This window comes from Macrobrachium nipponense, chromosome 21 (assembly GCF_015104395.2).
Source record: "Macrobrachium nipponense isolate FS-2020 chromosome 21, ASM1510439v2, whole genome shotgun sequence".
Taxonomy (NCBI): domain Eukaryota; kingdom Metazoa; phylum Arthropoda; class Malacostraca; order Decapoda; family Palaemonidae; genus Macrobrachium; species Macrobrachium nipponense.
This window is the reverse complement of record NC_087212.1, coordinates 48,282,322-48,289,821: the sequence shown is the minus strand read 5'-3', so window position 1 is coordinate 48,289,821 and position 7,500 is coordinate 48,282,322. Positions and strand designations below refer to the sequence as shown.

The window sequence follows — 7,500 nt, the reverse complement described above, 5'->3', positions numbered from 1 at the left end:
GCTCAAGTTATTTTCCTTCTTAAGAAACTGAGTACTCTCTCTCTCTCTCTCTCTCTCTCTCTCTCTCTCTCTCTCTCTCTCTCTCTCTGCAAGCGACTACCCCATAAGTGAAATGGAGCAAAGGAGAAAAATTCTCCTCCAAGGACACCCACCTTTTTATGGGCTTCTCGAAGTTTAAATCAGAAGTTTTCAGTTTCATGTCGTCTGCTGATAAGAACCTAATTTTGTGCTGCCACGCCATTGTTCTCGATTTTTTTTACTATCTCTCTCTCTCTCTCTCTCTCTCTCTCTCTCTCTCTCTCTCTCTTCTCTCCTTGAAACGATATCTTCGGTGCTCCAGGAGCTGCATTATGAAATTTTTTATCCTCTCTCTCTCTCTCTCTCTCTCTCTCTCTCTCTCTCTCTCTCTCTCTCATTCTTTGAGACACTGCAAGGTTGTCTAATGATGTTTACATGTCTGCTGCATTCGATTTCGTTTTGCTTTTAAACTTCAATATGTGATTGATTGCCTGATGTATGAAATTCAGGCTGCCAAGCCAATCATTGGGGCTCTTTCGGCCATTCAGCGTTAAAAGTCAGTGAAAAGAGAGAGTTGGAGAAGTTGGACAGCAAGATAGAGAGCTCCAGAAAATGAAGATAAGGTAAAAGGCTAATAAACAGTGAGCGAAGCTAGGGGCCGAGGGGACGCTGCATACACCTTTTAGAAATGCCCACAGCGCATTACGTGAGGTGCACTGGTGGCACTAACCCCCCCGACCATAGTATTTGAAATCTAGATGATGTTTGTTGTGGTTAAATTCTATTAAATTCTATTAATTCTATTATTATTATGTCTATATTTAGACAATTCATTAATTCAAATCATTCTAATTTACAGAGTAAAAGACGTTCTGTATTTCCTAGCATTGTAAGAGACTGGTAAACCCACAAATAACCTTAAATTCAGATTTAATATTAATATTATTTATGTACAACCTTCTTGTTCTGGCTTTTTTCCGAAGAGTTTGTGCCTGTGTCTGACATACTAAAAAATTCAGTATTGATGTCATTTTTAAAAACATGAAAAATTTATTGATTTAGAATTCACTTGCACACATACTACATACATACACACATACATACATATCAAAACGGTTATAAGCATATTAATATACACATACATATCAAAGTGCTTATAACCATAACATATACATATCGAAGTGACTACATACGTAGATACACACATACATATCAATGTGATTAGAAAACTATACAATGAAAGTGTTTATAAATATACATTACATATCAAAGTGATTACATATATATAAATACATACATACATACATATACTTACATACAATCATACATACATACATACAATATGGCTCATTACAGCTACTTTTATTTGCGAACATGCAATCCAGATGATTTTCCAAGACGACAAAGAAATTGTCTCCGACGGCCGACATAAAATCCCCAAACCCAATTTGTGACCCTCGTATCTCATTGCAGACTTCCATTCTGCCCAGCTGATCGAGTTATAAGAACCTGGGACTTGGTGAGTAACGGATCATTTAACCCCGCCCCCCCCGCCCCCCCCCCCCCCTTTTCTCTCTCTCTTCATTTTCTTCCTTTGTAATTCATATTATTTCTCCCATAGGGATATTTGCTCTTATTTTATCATTCAAACCTCTCTCTCTCTCTCTCTCTCTCTCTCTCTCTCTCTCTCTCTCTCTCTCTCTCTCTCTCTCACTTCTCTTCCTTTGTAATTCATATTATTTCTCCCACAGGGATATTTGCTCTTATTTCATCAGTTAAACCACCACCTCCTTCCTCCTCCTTCCTCCTCCTCCTCCTCCTCCTCCCCTCCTCCTCCCCTCCTCCTCCTCCTCCTCCTCCTCCTCCTCCTCCTACTCGTCATTTCCCCCAAGAGACAATTGCTATCATTTCCTTTTTCATGATTTCAAACTGGTCATAATCACATTTACTCATTTCCCAAAACATTAATTTCCCAAAAAGCAAAGTGTGTGGCAATTCTGCTGGGATATCCACGTTTAATTTCATATATGAATAAAAGATTAACTCCTCTCTGGGAACCCTCATTTATAAAAGTGGGTGGTAATGGCACGTGATAATTATCCATTAGCAGCAATGGACGACCCTTTTATCTAAAAGAACTTGCGGATTGCATCTCCCCTTTATGTTTGTACTTGTTAATTCATTATACATGTATGATATATATATATATATATATATATATATATATATATATATATATATATATATATATATGTATGTATGTATATATGTGAAAGTGCTTCTCCATGTTTGTATATGTGTCAGCACATCATTACGTAAACATTGAACAATACAAATATATATCTATTATATATATATCATATATATATTATATATTATTATATATATAGATATATATATATATATATATATATATATATATATATATATATATATGATAATATATATATATATATATATATATATATATATATAATATATATATATATATGGGAGAGTGGGATAAGAAGCCCCCCTTAAGGAGAAATACTTATATTGTCTACAGTATTTCAGCTATTGACCTAACAGAGATATTTCTAGAAAGCTTTGTTATTGGAGTATCAACGATCATAATCATAAGAAGCTGTTAGCAATTTAGGATAGTAAAAACATGACCTGAAAAAAAAGAACAAAGGGGGCCTTTTACCCCATGGGTGGGGTAAGAAGCCCACGGTAGGGGCTTTTTACCTAAGATATTGTGGTACTTCATGAAAACTACCATTTAATTTGAAAAGTAGACGCCTATTTTTGCTAAATATAAAAAATTCAACCTTCCACACAAAGATATTCAAGAATAATGTTGGAAAATGTACAAAAATTAATCTTAGAGTTCATAGTTTCTTGTAAAACCTAGGAACTTTTTGTTATTCATAGGAACTGAAATTAGCACAATTGTGAAATAAATTGACACTTCCTCTACATGACAGCTGTAACAGCACAATTGGAAATAAATTCACTTTCTTTATATAGCACCAAGAATAACACATAAAAGAAATAATGGATAAGTTTTACATAAGAACAAAAATGGCACAAGTAAAAAAGGTAGACTAATTTCCATTACATTACTCCATTCTCTCTGGCTAATATACTGTGACTTTGGTGGCCATCTGGAATTGTAATGTGCTTTTCCGCTCGACTTGGCTTAACAATTTTAACAAAGTGATGTAGCCAGTCTACGAAACAATCTGCATTAGACCATCCATTTGCTGTCCATCTAGCAATTGATCCAGGTGAGCAACCGATCATAAGTAGTGAAGTCATCCTTTTACGGGCAAATATAAACATAAGAGGAAGACAAACTCCAGCTGCCTTCATTGCACAAATAAGATGTAGTCTGTCCTCTTTCACCACTGGTTACATGTCCAATTGATATATATATATATATATATATATATATATTATATATATATATATATATATATATATATATATATATAACATAGAAAAATTTCATAGATTAGTTGCCTTAAGTAAATGTAGGATTTTGAAAATTATACTTTTAGTTTCTAAATTCAATTTCTAATTTTTGCATCAGTTTTTTTTAACATAGCATATTTGCCCCACTACCTCATCTTTAAGGTTTCAAAATATTACGTTCACAAATTTCTGGATCCTGAAAAAAAATTGCGGAAGAATATTGACATATTCTCGATATTTAAAAAAAAATCCTAAAGCAATATTCTACAGCATTTATACAGTTTCTATGTGATTCCTCAACATCCTTTATTTATGGATATCTGTAACTTGACACAGAATCTAAATGATCCTTTATTTATACATATCTGTAACTTGACACAATCTAAATGATGTCTTCGAAATGTACTTGAAATATTAGTCGATCCGGGAACTTCTCTGTTTCCTGTTTTATTTGATATCCCAGAAAGAGAAGCCCGTGTTGGCATAAGGGCAGCTTAATCTACAAAAACTACTGTGCAAAAATCTGCCATAAAACTAGATGTTTCGTAAACTTACACTGAAAGGTCACCAGCGGTTTGATAAAACCCCCTTACAATCTCTGCATTATTCACCTATATGCACATATAATGACATATACATGTGGAACATTATGAATATAAAAACCCCCCAGAAATTCATGTGCCTTATACACAAATATACCTCAGCATATTTACACGGTTTCTACAAACGTACAGCCTCATCCACATGTGTTAAAATCTGTGTCTATTAATCACTTCACAATACAAGATCTCCCGAGTTCGATTTGAAAGACTAAAAACATTCGAAGTCAAGACCGAAAAATATTCTAAATGGCTAATAAGACTGAAATTGGTATTAAAACATGGCAATGAAATATATATCTTTAACTGAAATATTATGAGTCATTTGGAAGGATTGTGAAAGAAGTTATAATGGAAATTACTTTGAAGTTCTTGGTGTACATGAGATACTGATGAGAGGGGCATGGGTATGGCAATTACAAGTCCTTCTACGACCTCAGAGGAGAGCAGTGATAATGTCAACTGGGCTCTCTCGGGCACCACATGAGTTGGTAGACTGAGACGTACTTGTCAACTCGGTTTCAACCACAGCTTCCGTAGGAGGGCGGTCCATTTTGATCGGGACGCGTTCCCTGTCCAGGATTTACACTTCATTTACTCTTGCGAGAGACAAAAAATACAAAAATACAATGCCAAGCCTTCACGTATAAATCAATCAATCAATCAATCTCTCTCTCTCTCTCTCTCTCTCTCTCTCTCTCTCTCTCTCTCTCCTCTCTCTCAAATGAACCATTTTTGACTGAATAAAATGGAAAATTTCTCTCTCTCTCTCTCTCTCCCACTTTCTCTCAAAATAACCATTTTTGACACAAGAAAATAAAAAATTTCTCTATCTCTCTCTAAGAAACTGATGAATAAAATAATTATCCTCTCTCTCTCTCTCTCTCTCTCTCTCTCTCTCTTTTCTCTCTCTCTCTCTCTCTCAATGACCTTAAAACACTCATAAAGAGGAACTGTAAGGCAACGTGGCTTTATGAGGCTCCACGTTGGCCCTTTTATGAACTAGTTGAAAAAGATCCTGTCGCGCAGGGGAGAGAGAGAGAGAGAGAGAGAGAGAGAGAGAGAGAGAGAGAGAGAGAGAGAGAGAGAGAGAGAGATTCTTTATACAACAATGTCAAAAAACGTTATTATGACAGCAGGAAAAAAGGTGTAATATCTGAATGCATCTATACATTAATTTTCTGATAATCTAAAAAAAAATTTTAAACGCAAAGAAATTTTTAACGCAGAAAAAAAAAAACATAAGTATTATGATACAAAACCCAAATTCCATCTTCCTTTTTTAAAATGATCTCGTAATACAGGAAAACGGTTTCCAAGGCTTTGATATCATCCTAATGGAAAAGCGATGTAAGACTTGAGGCTTTATTTTTCATTATGGAAAAAGGAATTAGCTAAGGTTAAATCCTCTTACGATACGTATTATGAAAACGGGGAAAGAAAAATAGAATAATAATGATTTTTTCCCCCTAATTTTGGAAATGCCAGACGTAGGTTCGTATCATTTTAGCGACCAAGAGCAAGTTGTGATTTCACTTACATTTTGTCATAATGGTTTGGTTTCACACTAAAGTCCCTTGTGTTTTCACGGATTTTTTTTTTTCTAAATGGATTGATTTCACGTATTTTCTGAACAGAGAGAGAGAGAGAGAGAGAGAGAGAGAGAGAGAGAGAGAGAGAGAGAGAGAGAGAGAGAGAGAGAGAGTTTGATTTCACTACTAAGTACCTTGTCATTTCATGTATTTTTTTTTCTTTGAGTGGTTTTATTTCACTATTAGAACATAGTGATTTTACGTATTTTGCATCAAAAATGGTTCGATTTCACCCTCGCCACCTTGTGATTTCACTTTTTTTCCTTTTTTCAATGACTTGATGCTCCTCTTAAGCATCATTTTGATTTAACTCTTTACCACCTTATGATTTCACGTATATATATTTATTAAGAAATTGTTTGATTTCACTCTGAAGGGGCTTAAGTCGTGATTTTGCGATTTTTTTCACAGGTTTTGTCAATTTCACTCTCAAGTGTAAATGTTGATTTCCTTGAGTTCGTAAACAACTGATTTCATAATGTTCCTTTACTACAATCCTCTATCGAAGGTGTTAATATTTTTATGTTGAATTATTGCTTTTACTAAAAAAAACCGTTGAGACGTGTTAATATTTATTGGGTTAAATTACTACCTGAACTAAAATCCACTGTAGATATGTTACTATCTATCAGGTTAAATTATTGCCTTTACTAAAATCTCCCTTTGAACATGTAGACCTTTCTTAGGTTAAATTACTGACTACACTAAAAACCTTTCTGAACACGTTAATATTCATCAGTGTAAATTAGGTTAAACAAGAATCAAATACAAACATTAGCATACCTGTTATCTAAACATTATAGACAAAGGGACATCTGGTTAAGTAGAGAGAATGGAAGAACAGAAGATGCTAAAGAGTTCAGGAGTCAAGACACGCTAAGGGCAATGAGCAAGTCAAGTCGCTAAGGCGTCGAATGAGGTAGAACAGAAACCTATTGCCAGGCTCTAGCGAAGTGCAACTTAAGTTGAATTGGGTTTAAAGTTGAAAGCACAAGACAGTGACGTTAGGTTGGAGATGAGAGATGAGAAACGCGTAACTTCTCTCTCTTTTCCATAAGGCTCATTGCAATGAAGCTCGCAATTTTGTTAAAATAAACGACATACCTAAATATACAATTCAGCTCGATTTAAAAGACGTAAAAAAATTTAAAAAAATAAAATAAAACTGAATAATCATGAATAATCTACCGACGTTCGTGAAAGATATAGACGAAAGGGATGATGTCCTTTTCCAATCCAATCTCTCTCTCTCTCTCTCTCTCTCTCTCTCTCTCTTTCCCCCAGCCTCTCTCTCTGTTTTCCTCTCTTCTCTCTGCTTCTCTCTCTATCTGTCTGTGTCTTTCTCTCTCTCCCTCCCTCTGTTTCTCTCTCCCCCCCCTCCTTTCTCTCTCTGTTTTCCTCTCTGCTTCTCTTTTTCTTCCCTACCCCTCTCTCTCTCTCTCTCTCTCTCTCTCTCTCTATCTCTCCCTCTCTCAAGAAATCATCCGGGAGACGCGGATACCTAACTACCAGGCTAGGGCGGTGACGAGCGCCGAGGGAACGTAAATCCATGCTGGCGAGCAGACTAATCCTCGAGTAGTCCTCATAATAAAGATGTCGGCGGGAATAGCCAGCACTCGAGAGTTCCAGAACTCGTAGATGTGAGATGGAGATCTCGTCGCCTTTCACTCGGGTCTTCACGGCCTCTCTCTCGCCCTGACTAATGAGGCTCTCTTACGTCTCTAAGCTGCGTCCTCCTACACCTCATCTCTTCTCCTCCTCCTCCTACACCTCATCTCTGCTTCTCCTCCTCCTCCTCCTCCTCTTCTTCATACCCTTCGACTCACACCTCTCCC

At 36.0% G+C, this 7,500-nt stretch overlaps 1 protein-coding gene across 2 annotated transcripts in view; it reads left to right on the top strand.

Annotated features, from left to right (window-relative positions):
• The window catches only part of LOC135198017 (uncharacterized), a 271,907-nt gene that overhangs the window by 66,196 nt on the left and 198,211 nt on the right, over positions 1-7,500 (top strand). Inside the window, exon 2 of one of the 2 annotated variants that reach the window (XM_064225368.1) lies at positions 1,492-1,537. The exons of the other annotated variant lie outside the window; for it this stretch is intronic. The gene's annotated coding sequence lies outside the window, so the exon portion shown is untranslated. The remainder of the gene's footprint in view (positions 1-1,491; positions 1,538-7,500) is intronic. 2 annotated transcript variants of the gene reach the window in all.